General features: G+C 41.3%; 2 long non-coding RNA genes across 2 annotated transcripts in view; one reads left to right on the forward strand and one right to left on the reverse strand.

The window, feature by feature from the left end:
* Positions 1 to 1,897: 1,897 nt before the first annotated feature.
* LOC309849863 lies at positions 1,898 to 5,253 on the reverse strand. Its single transcript, XR_014303964.1, has 3 exons — positions 5,178 to 5,253; positions 2,543 to 2,676; positions 1,898 to 2,429 (listed from the first exon to the last, which is right to left on the reverse strand). It is a non-coding gene; the product is annotated as an uncharacterized lncRNA (long non-coding RNA).
* Positions 5,254 to 7,523: 2,270 nt separating this feature from the next.
* Positions 7,524 to 25,256, forward strand: part of LOC309849560 — a 46,263-nt gene continuing 28,530 nt past the window's right edge. The window contains exons 1-2 of the long non-coding RNA XR_014303755.1: positions 7,524 to 7,698; positions 7,806 to 7,882. This is a non-coding gene — a long non-coding RNA (uncharacterized lncRNA). The remainder of the gene's footprint in view (positions 7,699 to 7,805; positions 7,883 to 25,256) is intronic.

Below are 25,256 nucleotides of genomic sequence, written 5' to 3' on the forward strand. Positions count from 1 at the left end.
ACAGACACTAGCACACAGGCGGGAACGGATGCTGCTTCTCCTCTCCTGAGGGATAAGGAAGAACACTACTTCTTCAGAAGATTCCTGAATTAATTGTGCACCATAAATGCAAATGCATGGTAAATTCACAAATAAACAAGAGATTTTCTCATAAAGTCTTGTTTAGAACCAGGCGTCATCTCCAATAGAAATGTCTCCATGGACTTTTTTTGATACCATGTGTGTGAACAAATAAAGATTTTATAAAAGGGAGAGGGGGAGTGGGCCACATTTTCCTGAGTTGGATCATTGGACATCCCAACTATTTTCCAAAGCTTTGGGGTTGGCAAAAGCCAAAATTGGCTTCTCCAAGCATTTTTCCCTTAATTTTTAAATCCATGTGCATTAAGGGAAATTTAATCCGTATGTTTCTGATTCATTTACACTTAACTCATCAAAATATTGTTTTGTAAGAGTCATTTGGCCCTCAACAGGACTTCGGAGCCCTCTTAGCAGCACACAAATGCACACACATACATGTGAGGTCGTGAGAAGACCCACATGTATTCTGGGTTCCTTAGAATCAAGAGTCATTGCTTCTCTCTGAACCCACATCTAAATGGCTTTGTCTGGTAAATCCTGGCCACTTCATTGTGTTTTAGGCTGCAGAAAGTTTTATCTTCTCCTCTTCTGAGTATTTTTGGAATCAAGCATTTCAGGAGTCCCTACTTCAGGGGTGGGCTATATCCTGCTTCTGGATGGATGGCTCCTAATGTTAGGCAGCTTAGACTTTCCTATGTTCCTTGAGCACATTAATTAATTAAAAGTTGCATTAATTTTTAATTAATTTTTAAAAAGTGGATTATAATCAGTTTAGAGGAAATCAGTGATGAAGGAAAGATAGACCCGAGCTCCTCCCTGGAGCCTGGGGTTGAGGAAAGCCCAGTAATGTACATAAAGCTGTAGGACTTGGGAAGGCTGTGCTAAGGTTTTCTTTTTATTTTCCCACTGCCTGGGCATAAAAGAATGATTTGCTGGAAGCTCCATGGTGAACATTTCGGAAGAGTTCCTAATATTGAGTTGGAAACTATGAGAACGGATTCTTAAGAGAAGTAATGAAACATGTAAAGCCACCCAACACGACATTTCAAGGCCGTGGGATGAATTCCAGGACATCTTAAGGCCTGTGAAATGCTCATCTGATACATCGTTTAAATGCAGTCCCATTCTCCTATATGGCAGATGGGAATTTGGAGTGGTAGTTAAGGAGGAAGAAGAGGGTCCAACTGGTTTGCTAAGTGGGGGAATGACCTCCATTTCTTTCCCCAAGGCAACCACTAGGGTTTTGGTGAGCTCAAGTGTCATGTTTTGCAAATTCAAACTGGAGAGAACAGGCTATTTGCAAAAATATGTCTCTTATCGGTGGCAGCATCTTTTACAAAGGGATCTGTCTTTCCTATTGTTAGCACGACGTCATTTGTTTCCCCTGACTTTTTCACAACTCGTGTTTTTCTTTTCTCAGGGTAACGTATGTTGTTTAACTGTGTTTTTCTAGTTTGACAGCAGTCGTCTTTCTTCCTGAAGCTGCCATCTTACTGTGGACAGTTTTGTCAAACACTGAAAGATTTTGCTTTTTTGAATGTTTGAAAGTTTCCCTAAGTATTTATTTCCAAATGAAATTATGCTTGTTTAATTTTACTTAGAATTAAATACTATTTATATTTCTTTTCCAAAGCTTTGAAACAGAGTACTGCATAATGGCTTTTATAAGAAGAATACATTTAATAGCCAATTAGATTAACTATCAAATCTGTTTCAGGGGGAAAAAAAAGAATCTGGTAATGGTTTGATTTCACCAAACTACTTTGTATATTTTTATTTTCTTAAAAAAAAAAGATTCCGTTTCCTGAAGCTGAAGTTCTTCAAGTTTTTTTTTCTCACTTAATTGAAACCACTATTTTCAAGGGAAATGAAATTAAAGAAAGATGATATTTTCTCACTTGTGTCATGTGAACAGCACAGAGTCTCCATTGACATAATTTCACCCTTATTTTCATGTGTGTGAATTTTTAAAAAAAGGGTAGCAATCCAGAAATCCGACTTTCAGAGCAAAGACAGTGAAAATTTCAAAACACTTAAGCTTTGTTTCCGATCTCTCACTTTCACTCCTCCCCACACCGGGACAGTCACTCTTTCTATAGCTACACACTGGCTGTCTTCAGGCAGTGGGGCTGGCCATCCTGAAACACCCACGTCTCACCAACTTTTCCACCAGCAAGTCTCCGCTTAGCCCAAGGAGACCAGTTCAAAACGTCACACGAGGGGTTGTTTTCTCACTTCTCAGAACAATTCACCTGTCTTCTAATCCCAAGTAGAACATCAGCCATCGTTTACGGAGAGCTCAGTGTGTGTCAGCACGCTATGCAGCTGTTAAGGTCAATGCTCACCCCCTAGGAGGCGAACAGTACATGATTAGAAATAGAATTATTTGTATGGTTCTGTTTACTCTAAAAGATTGGGACTTCCTGAGATCAGGGATTGATATGCTATAATGTATACCTACCCAGTGTTAGTCAAGTTGAACACCAACATAACAGTTTTGTCAATGAAGCTTTGAGACAGTATCTTTTCAAAGTGGGAAAATGTTGTCAAGATCATGGCGGTTTCGTTCAACTTCGCACTTCTGGAGTATGAAATCTGTAACATTGAATCCAGTGCTGTTTCATTCAAGAATTTGTTCCCATTTTTTTTTTTTTTGTGACTCAATTTTGTGATACCTCACTGAGCACCTACTAAGTGCCTAATAACTATTTTAGGTCTTTGGATCTAAAAAACAATATTTGACCATGTGGGTCTTATATTCTATTTGAAAGAGTCAGACAAAAACATAGTTAGACAATAAGTGAATCCTATAGCAGATGATATAGATCCTGTGGAAAGACATAAAACAATATAAGAAGGGAAAGAAATGTAAAGGCTAGAGGTCAGGGCCTGCTGTAGAGTGAATGAGGAGGATCTCACGGGCAGGGGATATTTGGGCAGAAGCACAAGGAGGGTAGAGAGGTCCTCCATGGTAACACAGGGCAGATGCTCCAGCAAAGAAAACTGCAGTCCAATAGTCCTGAGGTGAGCACACAGCTTCTGAGGAACAGGAAGGAGGCTGGGGACGAGGGGGTAGGTGATGACCAGTGAGAGGGGGCTGTGACCAGAGATGAGATTAGAGAGGATGGAGTCAAATCATGGGGAGACTTTTAAGTGATGGGGCAGGAAGCTGGAGCGTTCTGAACGGGGTGAAGCTGGCTCTGACTTACGCGTTTTAAAAGAAACATTCTGGAAGCTGTGTGGAGAAGCCTGAAGAGGAACAAGGAGAAAGGAAGGAAAACAAGTAAGACGCCAATGCTGTAGGCCTTGGGAGAGGAGCTAATGACTTGCACTGGCTATATTAGGGAGAAATGGCCAGATTCTTTTTTTTTTTTTTTTAAGGATTTTATTTCTTTATTTGACAGACAGAGATCACAAGGAGGCAGAGAGGCAGGCAGAGAGAGAGGGGGGAATGCAGGCTCCCTGCTGAGCAGAGAGCCTGATTCGAGGCTTGATCCCAGGACTCTGGGATCATGACCTGAGCCGAAGGCAGAGGCTTATCGCACTGAGCCAGCCAGGCGCCCCGCAATGGCCAGATTCTCAGTACATTTTTGCATTGTGAGCCAAGAGGGTTTAGAATTACAGAATACGGACTACAAGAGAAAGAGAGGAAGCAAAGATGACTCTACACTTTGGGGCTTGGGAAACTTGAATGTTGGTATCTGTTGATGAGGTGAAGGAGATTTCAGGGGAAGGAGGCAGGCCAGGGTGGCATGGGGACTGTCGAAGTCACACAAGACCAGGCACAGATTTGGCCGACCCCACTGGTAAAGGTCTACTTTTAGATTTCAAGTGCTCATGACTCACCTAGATAATGAAAAGTCCAAGGTGTCAGTGCCCAGTGACCCTTGTCCCCCACACCAAAATGATGAGACAAAACAAAAGGGGCTGGCTGATGGAAGTGTGAGTGTGGGGACAACTCTTGGCTCAGCCTAGATCTTGACAGAAGCACAGTGGTTTTAGAGTTGATAGCTAGCTCTATTCTCAGGGTGAGTGGGCAGAAAGCTTCACATCTCACCAGAACCTGGGAGGCAATGAGCAACTGTCATGTGACAGCCTCTCAGGGGACATGGGGAGGCGAGTAAGGGATGGTCGTGTAGCCGCAACTGCCAGGCTTCCCATTATCTTGTGTTCTTGGTCATCACAAGGCGTTCTGCCAAGACTTTAACTGTGGTTTAAGACTTTGCCTATGTGGACTCTCTGGATACATGTAAGGATACCAGAGCCACACGTTGTAGGCCTTGCCCTACGGGAATCAAGAGTTTAGGTTTGGGATATGTTGGACATCCACATGGATGTTTGAGACTGGGGCTTGGGAGGGGCCGGGGGCAGGGCTGCTGGAGCTTGGCCAGGAGAATATACATTTGGGTGTCACTGGCACATACAGTTTACATTAAAGCCAGGAAAGGATGAGATCACTTAGAAAGGAAAGGAAGAGATGAAGTCCAAGTTCAGTATAAGCTTACTCCCTGATTTGCATGTATTCAATTACGTATTTATTTTCCTTACCAAGCACACAATACACTTAGGATTAAGACTTAACCGACCTCCACAATTTAAATGCTAAATAGCAAAAATAGGGCTTAGAAGGAACTTACAAAAGGAACTAGGAAAACCAATGTTGTAAGGAAACAAGTGTTCAGGCCCTTTGCAGAAAAGAAGGAAAGGTAGGTCGGAGAGCCCGGCACAGCGATAACCATCTGCCGAGATCTGTGTGATCTCGGCTATCCTGTGCCGTCACTGTGAATGGGAAGAAAATACGGATTACTCTACAGAGGAGCCTTTCACTTTATCTTACTTTCTTCAGGGTATTTTTTTTTTTAACATCTGGTCAGGACATAGGCCAGGGTGACAGGTGCACACCGCAAGAATAAAGGTATATGCCTGATACTGAGAATGAATGCAGAACAAACAAAAACCTCAAAAAACCAACAACAACAACAACAAAAAAACCCCCACACTTTAAAAAAATGCCAAAGAAAACAAATGCATTCAGAGGCATAAATTTTATATTTCTACCCTCCCTCCTTAAAAAAACTTGTTATTAGAGTGACAACCTTTAGCCCGGGGGTGTGAGTCCTGCAAACCGCACCCCGCTCCCGCAGCTGGAAGTTACACGGTAATTAGAATTCAAAGCGCCTTCTCAGGTGAAACTCCGCGGAGCGAGCACAGAAAGTTTGGGATGGCGCGTGCAAGCAACCGCTGACTTTTAATCCCAGGTCCCGGGGTTCTAAGCGGAGTGCGGCACACAGTGCACCTGCATCTCCTCACGCACCTGAACCAGACGCACCTGAGCGGCCCCCCTATTCTCGCGAGAATACCTCTTGCTGCGCTCTTAAGAGCCGGCCTCGCGGCGATCGTCGGCCCCAGGGCCTCATGGGTAATTCTCCGTCCGAGGCCTCCCGGCCGGACGCTTCCGGCTTCGTCAGCGCGTCGGCCGCGTGCTTCGGGGTCGCGGTTGCTGCGGCTGCTACAGCGCGCGGCTGGGACCGGGTCCGGCCGGCGGGCTCGCCCGCAGGTGAGCTGACCGCACCTCCTGGCCTCCCGGAGAGGGAGAAGGTTTCTGTCCGCCCTCGTGCCGGGCCTGCCAGTTTCCCGCCCCGGCTCTTCTCTCTGTGGGAACGAGGTTGGAGCGAGCGGTGACAGGCGTCGGCGGGGACCGAGTCTGGGCTCCGCGACTTCCGGGGCGCCCGGCCCCGTGACCCCCACCCCTGCGCGCCACTGCCCACCCGCCCCGGGGTCCCCCTCCTGCACCTGTTCCGGGGCACGCGCGGAGCCTGGGCGGGTCAGGCCGCCCCGGAAGCCTCCCTCCGGCTCGGCTGCGGGTTCTGACTCGGCCAAGCGGCCTGGGAAGACCCCCTCGGTAGCTTCTGGGACGTGTGCGGGATCCTGGCGTCCTCCCGTCCCTGCGAGCTACCCCGGGCTACCTCCCCGTGGGTCGTCGTGACTCCCACCGCAGCCCCGATGAGCGGCAGGCCGCGCGCTCGTCACCGGGGCCCCGTGACCGCCGGGATCTTCAGCGTCGCCGCGGCGCTCGCTGGGCTGCGGGACGGTTTGGCGTGGGTCAGAGCAGTGTCTGCAGCGTCGTCCTTCTGGGCCGCCGCGCAGCATGGCCAGGCGCGGCCCGAAGGCTTCTGTAAGCGGGAAGGACGGTGGGAGACTTCCCGCGGGACGCCTTCGAGCCGAGCTGCTCGCGGTGTGGCCGGCAGGATCGCTGCGCTTGTCCCTTCGAGCCGAATGCAGCCTGGAGCCGAAATTACGAGGTCCTGAAGGGGGAAAAAATAGGGTGAAAGAGAAAATCTAATAGCATTCACACTGAATAGCATGTAAACTAAGAACTTTCTATCAAGGCCTTCAGCTGTTTTCACCTTATGGGTAGGTGACTGGGTAGTACTTGACCAGTTCAGAGACGAAAAATTGCTCTTCCTTCCTCTGCCGGTTTTGGTGTGTCGGGTTGTTCTACCCCTGCTCGGAAGGAAAGGATTTAGGTAGTGGTTTAGTTGTTACAAGAACTTCGGCAACTTGGGGGCGCCCGGGGGGCTCAGTGGGTTAAGCCTCTGCGTTCAGCTCAGGTCATGATGTCAGGGTCCTGGGATAGAGCTCCACATCGGGCTCTCTGCTCAGCGGGGAGCCTGCTTCCCCCTCTCTCTCTGCCTCTCTGCCTCCTTGTGATCTCTCTCTCTCTCAATAAATAAATAAAATCTTTAAAAAAAGGAAGTTGGGCAACTCAGCAAGTCCCTTAGCATATCCGTTCTGTCCGCTCTGAAGATTGTCATGTCTCTTTTTCAAGGTTGCTAGGAAATCTGCGATGTTGGAAACCTTTACTGTGAAGCGTGTCGCATGGTATCATTAGTTTTTACTGAGATTACTAGTCACTAACCCGTGAGTAATGATCTCTATTATTATTACTGCGATTAGTAGTCACTAACACGTACTACCCCGTGCATATTCTCCTTTCGGTCCCTCTTTTCCTAGCGAAATGACTGCCTAGAACTTGCATCTTTGAGTCCGTCATCAGTTAAGTTGTTTGGTTACAGACGGTATAACAGACTTCGGAATGATTTTCGTAGTTTCCATTCTTCACCTTTGAGCGAAGTCGCACTGATTCTGTCAGAAGTGCACTCACAATGGCCACACAACACTTCATCAGTGTGAACTTGAACGCATCTGTCGCCTTCAGCTCCCTGAGAAATACGAATCGGCCACTAGATGGCAGGTTTGTTAAAGAGTTAAAATGTACTCTTTTTCACCCCTAGGACTCAGAAACATACATTTATTTATTTATTTATTTAAGTTTTTTCCTACCTTTAAAGAAATTTTCAGTGACTTTGACAACTCTTTTATGAGGGTCACATTCCCACTGGATTAGAATGTTCCATTATGGTGACCAGTCTTTCCTGAGTTTGCGAGTCTATGATTCACGCCAGTATGATTTGTTTTGTTTAGAATTAAAACGCTAAGGACAGACTCTACCATCTTTGCACTCCTGTAATGAAGCAGCTGACACATACAGCCAGCCATGGACTCCAGCTGGGTTGAGGAACACACAGAACGGCAAAGCCCTAGGAAAATCAGATGGTAACGAGAAACCAGGCTCAGAGAATGGTCCAAAGACCGTGACAGAGGTTGCATCTAAAAGAAAACAGCTATTATGACTTTTTTTTAATGTTTTTTTTATGTTTTAGACATCGGGACTTGTGAGATAAAAGGTGTCTTCTTTTCCCCTCATTGCACTGGGACCCTGAAGCTGGACAGTGGACATGTGAGTTTGGAAGTATAATAGACTCATTAAAGAACCAGCTCGGAGGATAATCTGTCTTTGCTCAACAATAGTGTCTGGTTCAAAGAGGCATTTAAATGTTATCTGAATATAATGACAGAAATGAGTTATAATAGGACTGAGGAAAGAGTAAAAGAAGAATGAATGACAAAAGAGACCTCTGGGGGCAAGAATCAGCTTCCCAAGGCACACATTTTTTTTTTCTTTTTTTAAAAGATTTTATTTATTTATTTGAGGAGAGAGAGAGAGAGAACTTAACAGTGGGGAGGGGCAGAGGGAGAAGCAGGGAGCCTGATGAGGGACTTGATCTGGGTCTCTGGGATCATGACCTCAGCTGAAGGCAGACGCTTAGCCAACTGAGCCGTCCCAGTGCCCCCCCCCAGCCCTTTAAAAATGTTCTGAAATTACTATTTATTATGTTATAATGTCATCTTGTTTAGCTTATAATTAGTAAGATTCCCTTGTCCACCTATCCATAGATGATTGTTCAGTGAAGTTTTCATTAATGTAATTATTTCAGTTTTTCCCTCCAGATATTTGGAGGGTATTGGGAATAAGCTAGAGACTTCATGTAATGCCCTTCGCATAGTGATGGGCCCAGGTTCAGTAAGTTATTCTGCCTCCCCTTTCTTTCTTCTCTACTACATTTTTTTCCTTCTCCTTTTCTTTTCCTCCTTCACCACAAGGCACACAATTTTTTACAAATTATGTAGGTTCTTAGGGTCTAGAAGTGCATAAACCAAGAAACTTATTCCTATTGATGCACTTTTCTTGCCTACTTATGCTTATAAGCTGTGAATTAAAATTGTTTGCAGGGTGCCTGGGTGGCTCAGTTGGTTAGGCAACTGCCTTTGGCTCGGGTCATGATCCTGGAGTCCTGGGATCGAATCCCGCATCAGGCTCCCAGCTCCACAGGGAGTCTGCTTCTCCCTCTGACCTTCTTCCCTCTCATGTTCTCTCTAAAAAAGAAAAAAAAAAATTTGTGGACAGTCATGCCCAAACTTACAGTGGATTTCATAGTCCAGAACTAACCATTATACCACAAAACCCTACAAAACACACTTCAGTGCACCTATAACATTGTTCCTTAAAAGGAAATATTATTCTGTCTTTGTATTTCACCCTAGTTCTCAAAACACCAGAAAGTAATCCTAGAGAATACTTTTCTGGCATTTCTGGCGTTCCAGTGAAGGAACCTTAGAGACTATCCGTTCTAATTACTGATATCTCAAGAAGGAAATACATCCAGGAGTTAGTAAATTAATCGCCACAAGACCCTGCATCTAGTCAGCCCAGATTTTTGGAATTCATTTATGTCTTATAGACATTATGATTAGTCCTGTAAGACAAGCATTCTTCAACATCTCCAAGGCAGACAGGACAGGGAGCCTTCCCTGGTGTGATGTGCACAGTATCTCTTAATGATGGCTTTAAGGGAAACCTTACTGTGAATCTTCAAAATTTGGGATCAGTTGGCAGATTGATCTCCCCAAGACCTTGCTCCCACTCAAAGTTTATTCCTTTACTGGTGACCTGGGGGAGGAAGGGCAGGGTGGGTCATAATTCTGTAGTTGGAGACCCCTTTCAAAGGGGCTCCAGTAAAATTTTGTAGGTTAGTGGAATGAACACAGGGTTTGGAATGTATGGCCTGAGTTAAAGCCTACATGACTTGTGAATTAGCCTTGAGCTAATCCTCTGAGTGCAGGAAAATCCATCACCAAGTTCAAAACTGCCCAGTTAGACTTTGGGAGGTAGAAACAGACATGGGCCCAGCTCATGCAGTGGAAAACCTGGTGATGGATAATCCGAAGAATCATCTTCTGGATTTTCCAGGGCAGTATTAAATTTCATGTAACAAAATATACTAAATGCGTAACTCTATGCAAAGTAGTAGTATACTTCTGTAAGTTTTCTTCTTTGTGTGGATTAGTTATTTTTTATTTATACCAGCCTTCCCTCCTGAAGAACTGAAAATGGCTTCTGGAAATACAGAACTCCAAGTAAAATAAAATTAACTCTGTTAGTCAGCATGTCCTTATGTACTTGCATATAAACACATGAAAAAGCTGGAAAAACTCCTTGGGGATTTTTTATTTGTAAAAATCTTCTCATTCTATGTCTAGTAGTAGAAGAGCAAAAATGTACTTGAAAGCGCTGAGGAGGGGTGATTATTTTGGTGAAGAAAATCAGGAAGGGCTTCACTAATTTAATACTGTATGTTAACTAACTTGTTGAATTCAAATAAAAACTTAAAGGTGGGGGGCTTTTGAACTCGGTAGGCAGTAGTGTATATGAATGGTGGGGCTCAGGGAACCCTCAGGCCCACCTCTCAACCCCCAGATGGCACCTAATGGAGAAGTCTGGGAGCTGCTCTACTGTGGATGCCAGGGCAATTCTTAGGGGTCCTGCTAAAATTCTTCCTTGAGGAAGCAATAATATCAAGATTCCTAGATGAGGTCATTCTGATGTCGGTGACGTAAGTGCAGGATGCTTCTCCTCCCCCTCAGTCCTCCTCTCCCTTCCCCTTCCTTCTCCTGCCTTCTTTTTGCTCATTTCCTTTTCAGGTTTTGCTTTTTCTCCTTCTCTTCTCCCCACCCTCACCCCCATACTGGGGAAAGTATAAATGGATCAGAAATCCTCAAGCTAATTGTCCATTCCTTCTTGAACTAATTCTCCTCAAGATCTGTTGGAATGCAAAGTGCATCTGGCTCCGCCACTCATACCCTCTTCCCCAGATCTCTTCATAACAGGCGCTGGGAGAGATGTGTTCTGCTCATTGGTGGATAAAAAGCTCATTCCGGATGCCCTTCAGACTGAGGCCAAAATGCAAGTTCATTCCTTGGTTCTTTTTGGAAATGGCATGAAGTTACACTGATTTTTATTTTTTGTACACTAAACACCAGTTCCTGAAAATCTAGCAGATTTCAGTCAGATTTCTAGCAGATTTCTCAGTTGAGAAGTTTGGTCAACATTTAACACCTTGAAGTGTTATGTTCCTCCACCTTACTGTGTACCATTTCTTGTGTGACCCTGCTGTGTTCAGGACAGAGAGATTATTATCAGTGTCCCAGCCAGCTTTGACTTTCTTCTTCTTCTTTATTTTTTTAAATTTCTTTCCAGTGTTCCAGAATTCATTGTTTATGCACCACACCCAGTGCTCCGTGCAATATGTGCCCTCCATAATATCCACCACCAGGCTCACCCAAACCCCCACCTCCTCCCCTCCAAAACCCTCAGTTTGTTTCTCAGACTCCACGGTCTCTCATGGTTTGTCTCCCCCTCCAATTTCCCCCAATTCACTTCTCCTCTCCATCTCCCCATGTCCTCCGTGTTATTCCTTATGCTCCACAAATAAGCGAAACCAAATGATAATTGACTTTCTCTGCTTGACTTACTTCACTTAGCATAATCTCCTCCAGTCCCATCCATGTTGATACAAAAGTTGGGTATTCATCCTTTCTGATGGAGGCATAATACTCCATTGTATATATGGACCACATCTTCCTTATCCATTCATCCGTTGAAGGGCATCTTGGTTCTTTCCACAGTTTGGCGACTGTGGCCATTGCTGCTATGAACATTGGGGTGCAGGTGGCCCTTCTTTTCACTACATCTGTGTCTTTGGGGTAAATACCCAGTAATGCAATTGCAGGGTCATAGGGAAGCTCTATTTTTTATTTTTTGAGGAATCTCCACACTGTTTTCCAAAGTGGCTGTACCAACTTGCATTCTCACCAACAGTATAAGAGGGTTCCCCTTTCTCCACATCCTCTTCAACACACGTTGTTTACTGTCTTCTTAATTTTGGCTGTTCTAACTGGTGTAATGTGGTATCTCAGTGTGGTCTTGATTTGAATCTCCCTGATGGCCAGTGATGATGAACATTTTTTCATGTGCCTGTTAGCTATTTGTATGTCTTCACTGGAGAAGTGTCTGTTCATGTCTTCTGCCCATTTTTTGACATGATTATCTGTTTTTTGAGTGTTGAGTTTGAGGAGTTCTTTACAGATCCTGGATATCAGCCCTTTATCTATATTGTCATTTGTGAACATCTTGTTCCATTCTGTGGGTTGCCTCTTTGTTTTGTTGACTGTTTCCTTTGCTGTGCAGAAGCTTTTGATTTTGATGGAGTCCCAAAAGTTCATTTTTGCTTTTGTTTCCTTTGCCTTTGGAGACATATCTTAAAAGAAGTTGCTGTGGCCAGTGTCGAAGAGGTTACTGCCTATGTTCTCCTCTAGGATTCTGATGGATTCCTGCCTCACGTTGAGGTCCTCTATCCATTTCAAGTTTGTCTTCATGTATGGTGTAAGAGAATGGTCCAGTTTCATTCTTCTACAAATAGCTGTCCAATTTTCCCAGCACCATTTCAGCTTTGACTTTTTATTAATTGTTACTAATCTGGTAATTATTACCTTAGTTTATTCCATCACTGTTAATTTAGTTTGGAATGGGTTTTTTATGAACCCTACGAATATTGCACATTTAGATCTGCAACCTTATCTAATAAATTCTAAATTGGTGTACATTGCAATTTGAAAAGAAACTACCTATAATATATCCAGTTATTAGCCTTGTTGATATAACTAGCATATGTAATTCCACCCAGTCTATACTACTTTCCTTAAACAACAACATTTTTTTTAAAGATTTTATTTATTATTGGACAGAGAGAGAGATCACAAGGAGGCAGAGAGGCAGGCAGAGAGAGAGGAGGAAGCAGGCTCCCCGCTGAGCAGAGTGCCGATGCGGGGCTCGATCCCAGCACCTTGGGATCGTGACCCGAGCTGAAGGCAGAGGCTTAACCCACTGAGCCACCCAGGCGCCCCCTTAAACAACATTTTAATGTTGATGTCTTGCCTATGAATCTGAGCTACATAAATTGCAACATTAAGTCAAGGTAACTATAGTCAAATTCCTTATGTAGAACATTGTTACTATTCATTAATATTTTTGCCATCTGTGTTGGTTAACTTTATGTGTCAACTTGATTGGATGATGGAGTGCCCAGATATTTGGTCATTCTTCTGAGGGTTTCTGTGAGGGTGTAATGGGGATTAACTTAACATTTAAATTAGCAGTTTGAGTAAATCATGTCATCACTCCCTTATGTGGCCTCATCAATTCGTTGAAAGCCTACATAGAACTAAAAGGCTGACCATGCCCCAAGTAAGAAAAATCTTTCCCACCTGAATGCCTTCAAACCGACGCATTGGGTTTTTCTTGCTCTTTAACCCAAACTGAACCATCAGGTCTTCTGGGTGAAGACTTACTTACCCTGCAGATCTTGGGACTTGTCAGCCTCCATGCCTGCCTGAACTGGTTCCTTATAATAAAGCAATCTCTCTCTACATATCTCTCTATTTCCCTCTGTATATCTTACCTATCTATCTACCATCTATTATCGCTCATCTAATCTCCTATTCATTCTGTGTCTCTAGAGAATTCTGACTACATACCTTCCCACATTTACTTTTTTTTCCTAAAAGCATTCCAGTATACATTTTAGAAATTATTTCCCTAGTACCACATACATATTACATATGCCATTGTTCATAGTGGGACTTAGGTGCCTGCAGTCTTGTTACTGAGACTACCAGGATTGTAGGCACTTTTTTTTTTCACTAGATAATTCTAAAGATAACAGCACTGACGAGATTAATAATCATGCATACAGAGATCTTACTAAGTGTCAGGTACTGCTCTAAATGGCATTATATGCATTTTAATTCTTTCGATCACACAGCAGCTATTACATTCCTTTTATAGACACTGCAAATGAGGCACAGAAAGTGAGATAGCAGTTGCTTGAGTCAGAATTTGAGCCATAAACATTCTGACTCCTGAGACTACGAAGGACCAGATAAGGAGCTTGGATTTTTACCCAGAAGGCAACTGAAAGCCAGTAACAGGTTTTTTCTAGGAAAGTCATATAATCAGATGAGGTGCTTCTTGCAATCTCCCACCCACGTGCATCTGGCCATGTGGACTGGAGGAGCTGGCCCCGAAGTAAGAAGAGACAGGGAAGCCTTGACTGATTTGACCAGGGCTTCATCTAGGTCACTCACTTGCTTTGGGAAATTTACCTGGTTATTCCCCCAAGATGCTAGTTCAGTTGTGTTGTTTCAAAGAAGTGTCTCCATTCACTGGTCCTCAAATTGCTACCCAGCAGTCTTCTGACTTCTGTTCAAAACATTGGAAACTTTCCTCTGGGATTGTGACATAGAGGGACAGAGGGTGGGAGACGGCTGGGGTCCTCTCATTGCCCTGTGGGCCCAGGAGACATGACCGGTGTTCCCACTGCCCAGGCCACCAGGAATCCTTATTTCCAAGCCTGGTGCTCCAGCTTCCCATCATCTTGTTTGAGTGCCAAAAATCTCCCCAAATTTCCTTTTCCTGCAAGTTAGCTGTAGTAGGTTTCTGTTGCTTGCAAATGAAGGATCTAAACTGATCTTCTAAGTTATTTAAGATGCTCGGGGTTAAAAAAAAATAAAGATTTTAGGGCATTGGTTAAATATAACCAATAAATTTATTGGTTATAATAAATATTAAAAATAATATAATGAATTAGTTCATATCCTTTTTATACAAATGACTAAGTGATTCATATACTGCTTTGTTTTCTTTGCCTTACACAGAAAATTATTCTTAACAACAGCCCTAACATTCAGCTGGCATAATAGGGAATATGCTCCCTCCTAAAATTCCTTTTCCAAATGTTCTAAAATTCCTGGCTATTGAAATGAACAGAAATTTGATTTAATTGTTAAAGCATATTTAAATTGCATCTCTTCCCTCAGATTCAAAAGTAAAAATCTGAAAAGTCTATATCATATTGGGAAGAGATCTGCCATTAATATGGACAAATAATTATAATATATAATAATGATGGTGTCCATTCCCTACAACATTTTCATCAAACTATCCTGATATGTCTCAGCACTGTTACATTGTGAAAAGGGACAGAAAAGATCCCTATCTTCTATTTTTTTTTCAATATTTTGTAACACACTGTATTCTAACATTTGAGTGGATGAGATTAAGATGTACTTTTAAAGATGAGACTATTCTAGCATAATGTTTTGCTAAGATACTTATGAGTGTTCAGGTCTTTTTGGTTAGAAGAGTGACAAGGGGAGTCTAATCTCAGGGAAGTTCATCTCTTTCTGTCCCTTGCCTACAAGTCACACAGACAATTTTTGTAATAATGGATAAAGTGATAGAGACACAAATAAATGCATACTAATTCTTTGAAATATTATATATGTGTCTATTGTGGCAATTAAAAAATGTTAACTCATTTGATACTCATTGAATAACTCTGTGGACAAAGTAAGATAAATGTCATCATTGTTTTCCCTGTGATAAAAATGAGGAAGCTCAGCTTCAAAGATACTGATAATATACCTAGTATTTGTGAAATTTTCACTAGATATGTTGAATTAATTTCTCACAACAATACTTCAACTATGTATTTCCATTCTCCTCATTTAACAGATGGGGAAATTGAGTCTGTAGAAAATTGAATATTTATCTAAAGTCCCACAGCTAATGAGGGTCAGGATTAGAGTGTGTCTCCTTTCTCACTCCAAACACTGGGCTCTAAACACTTTTCCTCTGTTGCCCAAGATGACACAGCTATCAAACAGCAGACCCAAGGGCTCTAAGGCATACATTTCTCTGTATATTTTATTTCTCTGAAACTGGGATGTATCTTATAATCAGCAGTATCGTGCAGTCACTGTCTCCTGTCTTGGCTGTCACTGCCTGGGGGTATGCTATTCCTGGTGTAGGACTGGAATGCTTCAGCCAATAGGCTACTTAAAGACCATTTGAAGAAGGAGTAAGAGACTTTGGTGTACCTGAAGAAGGGTGTCCACTGATACCCTCTGGTAAGATCAAGAAAAGTCCAGTATCTATCCATTAAAGTAAATAAATACACCAATGCTAGAATCAAGAGCCCAGAAAGAAGCCCAAGCATATAGTCAAACAAATAGATGGTAAAGGAGTCAAGAATACTCCAGAGAAAAGACCCTTTCTTCACTTAATGGTGCTGGGAAATTGGATATTCACATGTAAAAGAATGTAAGTGGACTCCTTTCTTATTACACACACACACACACACACACACACACACACACACACAGGAATATATTCAGCCATACATAGGAAGGAAATCCTATCATTTGCAATGACAAAAATGAAGCTTGAAGGTATTTTGCTATATGATATCAGTCAGAAGAAAGTCAAATACTATATTATTTCACTTAAAAACAAAACACACAGAAAAAGGAATCAGGTGTGTGGTTACCAGAGGCTGGTGCTGGAAGGGTGGGGGAGTTGGAGGAAGGTGGTCAAAAGGTACAAACCAGTTATAAGATAAACCAGTACTGCAGATGTAATGTGTGGCTGTAGCTAACACTGTTGTATGGTAGATCTGAAAGTTGTTAGTAGAGTAGATCCTAAAAGTCTAATCACAAGGAAAAAATTTTTCTTTTTCTTTCCTTTTTCTTTCTTCTTTTCTTTTTCCCTTCCATTTCCTTCCTTCCTTTCATCCTCCCTTCCTTCCTTCCCTTGTTATGTGTCTGTATGAGATGATGGATATTACTCAAGCTTAATGCGGTCATCATTTTACAAAATATGAAAGTCAAGTCCTGACGCTGTATGCCTTAAACTTACATAGTCCTGTATGTCAATTTTATCTCAGTAAAACTAGGGGAAAAAAGCCAGCACCCAAACTTACAGCATGGGTGCCAGCACCCAGCGTTAGTAATGCCACCCTCTTCTAAGAAGTGCTGCGCCAGCAGTCCTTGATGACATAGGTGAAAATGCTTTGTGGATAGACAAGGACATCCATGCCTCTGGTTCCTTACGGGACCCTGGAGAACCAGATTCTGGATGAGGAGAAACTTTTACATCTTTTCACAATGTATTTCTTACGTATTTTTCTCTTTGTATATACAAAGAAATGATATATGACTAAATATTTGTCTAAATGAGTTATAGAAAAGCTTTCAATAAGTTTAAAATAGAAATCCTTAGTTATGCAGAAGCGTGGTGTTATTTTGGTTGGCAGTGTTTGTGGGCTTCCCCCCCTTTTATAGTGGTACTTACTAAAATTGTTCATCTTATAGTTGATGCATCCTTGATGTGATGAAATATGGCAGTATTCCAATGAGTCAATCAACTCTTCCCCATACCAAGCTGCTGGGCCCTATTTTTATGTTTTATATTTATATTTTCTTTGTCTTACAAGAATTCCAGGGATCAGAAAAAAAAGATCAAGATTACTAAGTTTGGGGCGCCTGGGTGGCTCAGTGGGTAAAGCCGCTGCCTTCGGCTCAGATCATGATCTCAGGGTCCTGGGATCGAGTTCCGCATCGGGCTCTCTGCTCAGCAGGGAGCCTGCTTCCTCCTCTCTCTCTCTCTTGCCTGCCTCTCTGCCTACTTGTGATCTCTCTCTGTCAAATAAATAAATAAAATCTTAAAAAAAAGATTACTAAGGTAAACAAATGACTATTTCAAGTGTGTATTTTTTTCTTTTTTTTCTTAGCGTATTATGTATTATTTGTTTCAGGGGTACAGGATTGTGATTCATCAGTCTTATACAATTCACAGCACTCACTATACCACATACACTCCCCAATGCCCATCACACAGCGACCCCATCCCTCCCCTCTCACCAGCAAACCTCAGTTTGTTTCCTGAGATTAAGAATCTCTTATGGTTTGTCTTCATCTCTGCTTTCGTTTTACTTCATTTTTCCTCTCTTCCCCTATGATCCTCTGTCTTGTTTCTCAAATTCCTCATATCAGTGAGATCATGTGATAATTATCTTTCTCTGATTGACTTATTTTGCTTAGCTTAATACCCCCTAGTTCCATCCACATCATTGCAAATGACAAGATTTTGGAGGGGGGTTGATGGCTGCATAGTATTCCACTATATGTATATACCACATCTTCTTGATCCATTCATCTGTGGGTGGATATCTAGGCTCTTTCCATCATTTTGTTATTGTAGACATTGTTGCTGTAAACATTGGGGTGCATGTGCTCCTTTGGATCACTACATTTGTATCTTAGGGGTAAATACCCAGTAGTGCAATTGCTGGGTTGTAGGGTAGCTATATTTTTTACTTTTTGAGGAACCTCCATATTGTTTTCCAGAAACATACTGTTTTCCAGAATGGCTACACCAGCTTGCATTCCCACCAAGAGTGTAGGAGGGTTCCCCTTTCTCTGCATCCTCACCAACATCTGTCATTTCCTGACTGATTAATTTTAGCCATTCCAACTGTTGTGGGGTGGTATCTCACTGTGGTTTTGATTTGTATTTCCCTGATGCTGAGTGAGGTTGAGCACTTAGTCATGTGTCTTTTGGCCATTTGGATGTCATCTTGACAGATATGTCTGTTCATGTCTTCTGCCCATTTCTTGATTGGATATATTTTTTTGGGGGGGGGGGTGTTGATTTGGTAGGTTCCTTGTAGATTTTGGATCCTAGCCCTTTATCTGATATGTTATTCGCAAAGATTTTCTCCCATTCTGTTGGTTGTCATTTGGTTTTGTTGATTGTTTCCTTTGCTGTGCAAGAAATTTTGATCTTGATGATGTCCCAATAGTTCATTTTTGGCCTTGCTTCCCTTGCCTTTGGTTATGTTTCTAGGAAGAAGTTGCCACAGCTGAGGTTAAAAACGTTGCTGCTTGGGTTCTCCTCAAGGATTTTGATGGATTCCTGTCTCACATTGAAGTCATTCATCCATTTTGAGTCTATTTTTGTGTGTGGTGTAAGGAAATGGTCCAGTTTCCTTCTTCTGCATGTGGCTGTCCAAGTTTTGCAACACCATTTGTTGAAGAGACTGTCTTTTTTCCATTGGACATTCTTTCCTGCTTTGTCAAAGATTAGTTAACCATAGAGCCCATTTCTGGGCTCTCTATTTTCTTCCATTGATCTATGTATCTGTTTTTGTGCCAGTGCAATACTGTCTTGATGATTACATCTTTTTATAGAGCTTTAAGTCTGGAATTGTGATGCCACCAGCTTTGGTTTTCTTTTTCAACATTCCTCGGACTGTTCAGTGTCTTTCCTGGTTCCATATAAATTTTAGGATTATTTGTTCCATTTCTTTGAAAAAAAAATTGATGGTATGTTGGTAGGTATTGCATTAAATGTGTAGATTGCTCTAGGTAACATAGACATTTTCACCATATTTGTTCTTCCAGTTGATGAGCACGGAACATTTTTCCATTTCTTTGTTGCTTCCTCGGTTTCGTTCATGAGTACTTTTTTTCTGAGTACAGATTCTTTGCCTCTTTGATTAGGTTTATTCCTAGGCATCTTATGGTTTTGGGTGCAATTGTAAATGGGATGGACTCCTTAATTTCTCTTACATCCGCCTTGTTGTTGGTGTATAGAAATGCAACTGATTTCTGTGCAATGATTTTATATCCTGACACTACTGAATTCCTGTTGAGTTCTAGCAGTTTTGGAGTGGAGTCTTTTGGGTTTTGCACATATAGTATCATATCCTCTGCAAAGAGTGCTTCTTTGCTGATTCAGATGGCTTTTATTTCTTTTTATTGTCTGATTGCTGAGGCACTTCTAATACTATGTTGAATAGTAATGGTGATAGTGGACGTTCCTGCTGTGTCCCTGACCTAAGGATAAAATTTCTCAGTTTTTCCCCATTGAGAATGATATTCACTGTGGATTTTTCATAGATGGCTTTGATGATATTGAGGTATGTATCCTCTATCCCTACACTATAAAGAATTTAGATCAAGAAAGGATGCTTTACTTCGTCAAATGCTATTTCAGCATCTATTGAGAGTATCATATGGTTCTTGTTCTTTCTTTTATTAACATATTGTACCACATTGACTGATTTGTGGATGTTGAACCAACCTTGCAGCCCATAAATAAATCCCACTTGGTCGTGGAGAGCAATCCTTTTAATGTACTGTTGGATCCTATTGGCTAGTATTTTGGAGAGAATTTTTGTGTCCAGTTTCGACAGGGATATTGGTCTGTAATTCTCCTTTTTAATGGGGTCTTTGTCTGGTTTTGGGATTAAGGTGATGCTGGCCTCATAAAATGAGTTTGGAAGTTTTCCTTCCATTTCTATTTTTTGGAACAGTTTCAGGAGAATAGGTATTAATTCTTCTTTAAATGTTTGGTAGAATCCCCCTGGGAAGTTGGTCTTTTGATACTGGTTGAGACCTGATTTGTGACCCAGGATGTGATCTATTCTGGAGAATGTTCCATGTGCACTAGGAAAGAATGTGTATTCTGTTGCTTTGGGATGGAATGTTCTGAATATATCTGTGATGCCCATCTGGTTCAATGTGTCACTTAAAGCCTTTATTTCCTTGTTGATTTTTGCTTAGATGACCCATCCTTTTCTGTGAGGGGGGTGTTAAAGTCCCCTACTATTATTGTATTATTGTCAGTGTGTTTCTTTGATTTTGTTACTAATTGGTTTATATAATTGGCTGCTCCCATATTAGGAGCATAGATATTTAAAATTGTTAGATCTTCTTGTTGGACAGACCCTTTAAGTATGATACAGTGTTCTTCCTCATCTCTTATTATAGTCATTGGCTTAAAAACTAATTTTTCTGATATAAGGATTGCCACCCCAGGTTTCTTTTGATGTCCATTAACGCATAAATTGTTTTCCATCCCCTCACTTTAAATCTGGAGGTGTCTTTGGATCTAAAATGGGTCTCTTGCAGACAATGAGTCTTTTTTTTTTTTTTTATCCATTCTGATACCTATGTCTTTTGATTGGGACATTTAGCCCATTTACATTCAGGGTAACTATTAAAAGATATGAATTTAGTGCCATTGTTTTGCCTGCAAGGTGGCTGTTACTGTATATTGTCTCTGTTCTTTTCTCTTCTGTTACTTTTAGGCTCTCTTTGCTTCGAGGACCCCTTTCAGTATTTCCTATAGGACTGGTTGGTGTTTGTGAATTCTTTTTATTTTTATTTGTCCTCAAAGCTTTTTATCTCTCCTTCTATTTTCAATGACAGCCTAACCTGGATATAGTATACTTGGCTGCCTATTTTTCTCATTTAGTGCTGTGAATATATTGTGCCAGTCCTTTCTGGACTGTTGGGTCTCTGTGGATTGGTCTGCTGCAATCTTTCTACTATTGTAGGTTAGAGACCTCTTGTCCTGAGCTGCTTTCAGGATTTTCTCTTTGTCTCTGAGACTTGTTTTAATACTTGACAATGGGGTGTTGACCTGTTAATATACCTTCTGCCCCCCTCTCTTTTTCTTCTGGGATATGAGTCATTCTAATATTCTTTTATCTTACGATGATATTCTCTCTCGAATTCTCCCCTCAGGATCAAGTAGTTGTTTACCTCTCTTTATCTTAGTTTCTTTATTCTCTGTCATTTGGTCTTCTATATCACTGATTCTCTCTTCTGCCACATTTATCCTAGCAGTAAGAGCTTCCATTTTTTATTACACCTCATTAGTAGCTTTTTAAATTTCAACTTGGTTAGATTTTAGTTCGTTTATTTCTCCAGAAAGGGATTCTCTAGTATCTTCTGTGCTGTTTTCAAGTCCTGCTAGTGTCTTTATAATCGTCATTCTGAACTCTAGTTCTGACAGCTTACTAATGTCCATATTGACTTGGTCCCTAGCAGTTGGTACTGCCTCATGGTCTTTATTTGAGGGGAGTTTTTCTGCCTTGTCATTTTATCCAGATGAGACTAGATGAGAGAACAAAATACTAAAATGGTAGCTAGAAATGACCTCAGAAAAATATACACTAACCAAATCAGAAGAGACCTGAAACTGGAGAGAAGAAAGGAAAAAAGTTATGATTAGGCTGGTGAATAGAACAGAGCCATACAGTTGGTTGTGGGTGTATTTTGTTCTGTTAGAAGAAACTGCCTATCAAAATTATAAAGAAAGAAAAATATATATATATAAAGAAAAACATGAATGGATGGAATATGAGTATAAAGATGAAAAATTTAAAAGATTTTTTAAAAGGAGTTGATAAGACGTTGGTTGAAGAAAGTAAGGAAAAGAAAAAGGAGAGAATGTGATCAGGCTGGAGGCTAGAACAAAGCCAGACACTAGATTTAAGATATATTTTGGTCTGTTAGAAGAAACTGTATCCCAAAATTCTGAAGAAAGCAAAATTTTTATGTATACAAAAAATAAGATTAACTACAACGAAGAGATAGAATAGGACTGCAAAAATGAAAATTAAAAAAGATCTTTAAAAAGGTATTGATAGGATAAAATAGTTAAAATAGGTTAAAATAGGAAAGAGGAAAAATTTTTAATAGTAGAAAAAGAAATAGTAAAAACTTAAAGGATTTAACTTTGAAAGACTAAAGAATCATGGGGAAAAAGCCATGAATTCTATATGCTCTATTCCCCTAGTGCTGGTGTTTTGCAGTTCTCATTCATCAGAGAACTTGGTCTTGGCTGGATGTTCTTGCTGATATCCTGGGGGAGGGGCCTGTTGCCTGATTCTCAATTGTCTTTGCTTGTGGTGGAATTGCACCACCCATGCCAGGGGCTGGGCTAAGCAATCTGCTGGGGTTCGCTCTGGGAGCTTTTGTTCCCTGAGCGCTTTCTGTACTGCTCTGGAGGACGGGAATGAAGATGGCAGCTTCCCAGTCTCTGACTGGAGGAGCCGGGAGCTTGGGACCCCATTCCTCAGTTCGTCCTCAGAGAAAAGCAGTCAATCCCTCCTGTTTCCCTGGTCTCCTCCTGCACTCCGAGCTCACGCTGCCTGTGACCAGGCATTTCTGTCTCTGGTGCATAGCCCCGCTTGGAATCTGCAAACCCAGCATATTCCTGCACTGTGCCCCTGCGCTGTTTCTCCTGAAGGAGGAAGAGGGGGTTCCCTGGATCTGCCACCTGTGGGGTCCCTGCTCGAGGAGTAGTGGCCTGAATGTGCCTTGGATCATGGTTTATGGCAGCCCTGAGCTGAGAGCTCACTTCTTGGCTCCATCTCTGCAGCTGGCTTCCCCTCTCCAATACCTGGGAGCTCTGCCACACTCAGACACTCCAGGTCTTCCTGTCACCCCAAGGGTCCTGAGACCACAATGTCCTTGTGAGGGCTCCACCCCCTGCTTAACCTCTGGAGTGACATCCCTCTGTGGAGCAGACTTCTAAAAGTTCTGATTTTGTGCTCCACTGCTCTCTCACTTGCCAATAAGTGGCTGACGGAGGCTCCCTCCCCACATTGTCTATCTTCCCAAATAACACATTGGATTCACTTCTCTGCATGTCCTACCTTCCGAAAAGTGGTCACTTTTCTGTTCATAGAATTGCTGCTATTTTCTCTTCGATCTGTTGAATCTGTAGCTGTTCAGAATGGTTTGATAACTATCTAGCTGAATTGCTGGGACCAGACGAAATAGGTCTCCTGGCCTCCACCATCTCTCTCCTCCTTCTCAAGTGGGTATTATGAACCCATGAACAAGTGATTTCAGATATTAGAAAGCAGATCAGAATCACTTACAACTTTCTTGCTGATTATTCAGAGCCAGATTTCAGGAAGCCTCAGTCTAGAAGACATGAGTATGGAGACATGCTCTCATTGGACCCAAGAAGCATTATATACTTGAAATTGTGGTTCACTTAGGTCTTATGACACGCATATACTCTGAATGATTTTTTTTTTTTAATATATTGTTGGACTTGTTTTGCTGGTATTTTATTGAGGATTTTTGCATCTATGTTCATTGAGATACTGGCTTGTTCTCTCTCTTTTTTCCTCCTGTGGTGTCTTTATCTGCTTTTCAGGTAATTTTGGCCTCATAGAATGAATTTGGAAGTTTTTCTTCCTTTTCTATTTTTGGAATAGTTTGAGAAGAATAGGTATTAACCCTTTAAATATTTGGTAGAGTGCAATGTAAAACCACCTGGCTCTGGACTTCTGTTCATTGGGAGTTCTTTGAGTAGTGATGAAATTTCTTCACCAGTTATCAGTCTGTTCACCTTTTCTACTTTTTCTATTTTTGTTTTGGTATTTTACATGTTCCTAGCAATTTATTTATACATTTATTAAAGATGTCCAATTTTTAGGCAAGCAGTTTTTCATAATATTCTTTTATAATTGTTTTTATTTTTGTGGTATTGGCTGTTATTTTTCTTCTCTCAATTGTGATTGCATTTATTTGAGTCATTTTTCTTTTCTTTTATCTTGAGAAGTCTGCCTAGAGTTGTATTGATTTTATTGATTTTTCTAAACAATCAGCTCCTGTTTGCATTGATCTGTTCTATTGTTTGTTTTTGTTTTTTAGTTTCTATACCATTTATTCCTGCTCTAATCTTTATTATTTCCTTCTTTCTGCTGGTTTGAGATTTTGTCTGTTGTTCTTTTTCTCTCTCCCTTAGGTGTAAGGTCAGGTTGTTTATTTGAGATTTTTCTTGCTTCTTAGGGTAGACCTATATTGCTACATATTTCCCTCTTAGGACCACCGCTTAGGACCAAAGATTTTGGACTGTTGTGTTTTCATTTTCATTTGTTCCCATGTACTTTTAAATTTATTCTTTTATTTCCTATTTGGCCTAATTATTGCTTAATAAGATGTTATTTAACCTCTATCTATTTGTGGCCTTTCCAGATTTTTTTTTCTTGTGGTCAACTTCAAGCTCCATAGCGTTGTGGTCTGAAAATATGCATGGTATGATCTCAGTCTTTTTGTACCCAGTTGAGATCTGATTTGTGACCCAGTATGTGATCTGTTCTGGAGAATGTTTTATGTGCACTTGAAAAGACTGTTTATTCTGCTGCTTTTGGATGAACTGTTCTGAATATTATTGTTAAGCCCATGTGGTCCAGTGTGTCATTCAAAGCCACTGTTTCCTTGTTGATTTTCTGCTTAATGATGTGTCTGGTGAATGTAAGTGGGTTGTTAAAGTCCCCTGGTATTATTGTATTGTTATAAGTTATTTCCTTTATGTTTATTATTAGCTATTTTATGTATTTGGGAGCTCCATGTTGGGTGCATAAGTATTTACAATTGTTAAATCTCCTTGTTGGATTGTGTCTTTTATTGTGATATAAAGCCTTTCTTCATCTCCTGTTGCATTTTTTTCGTTTGAAGGTATAGTATGTCCAATATCAGTATTGCTTCTCCAGCTTTCATTAGACATCTATTTGCATGATAAATGTTTCTCCATCTCCTCACTTTCAATCTGCAGGTGTCTTTAGGTCTGAAATAAGTCTCTTATTAGCAGCATATAGATGGCTCTTGGGTTTTTTTTTTTTTTTTGGTTTGTTTGTTTTTTAATCAATTCTGTCACCCTGTATCTTTCAAGTGGAGCATTTAATCCATTTACATTCAAAATAATTATTGATAGATATGTATTT

Source organism: Mustela nivalis (assembly GCF_964662115.1).
Source record: "Mustela nivalis genome assembly, chromosome: 16".
In the NCBI taxonomy this organism is placed as follows: Eukaryota; Metazoa; Chordata; class Mammalia; order Carnivora; family Mustelidae; genus Mustela; species Mustela nivalis.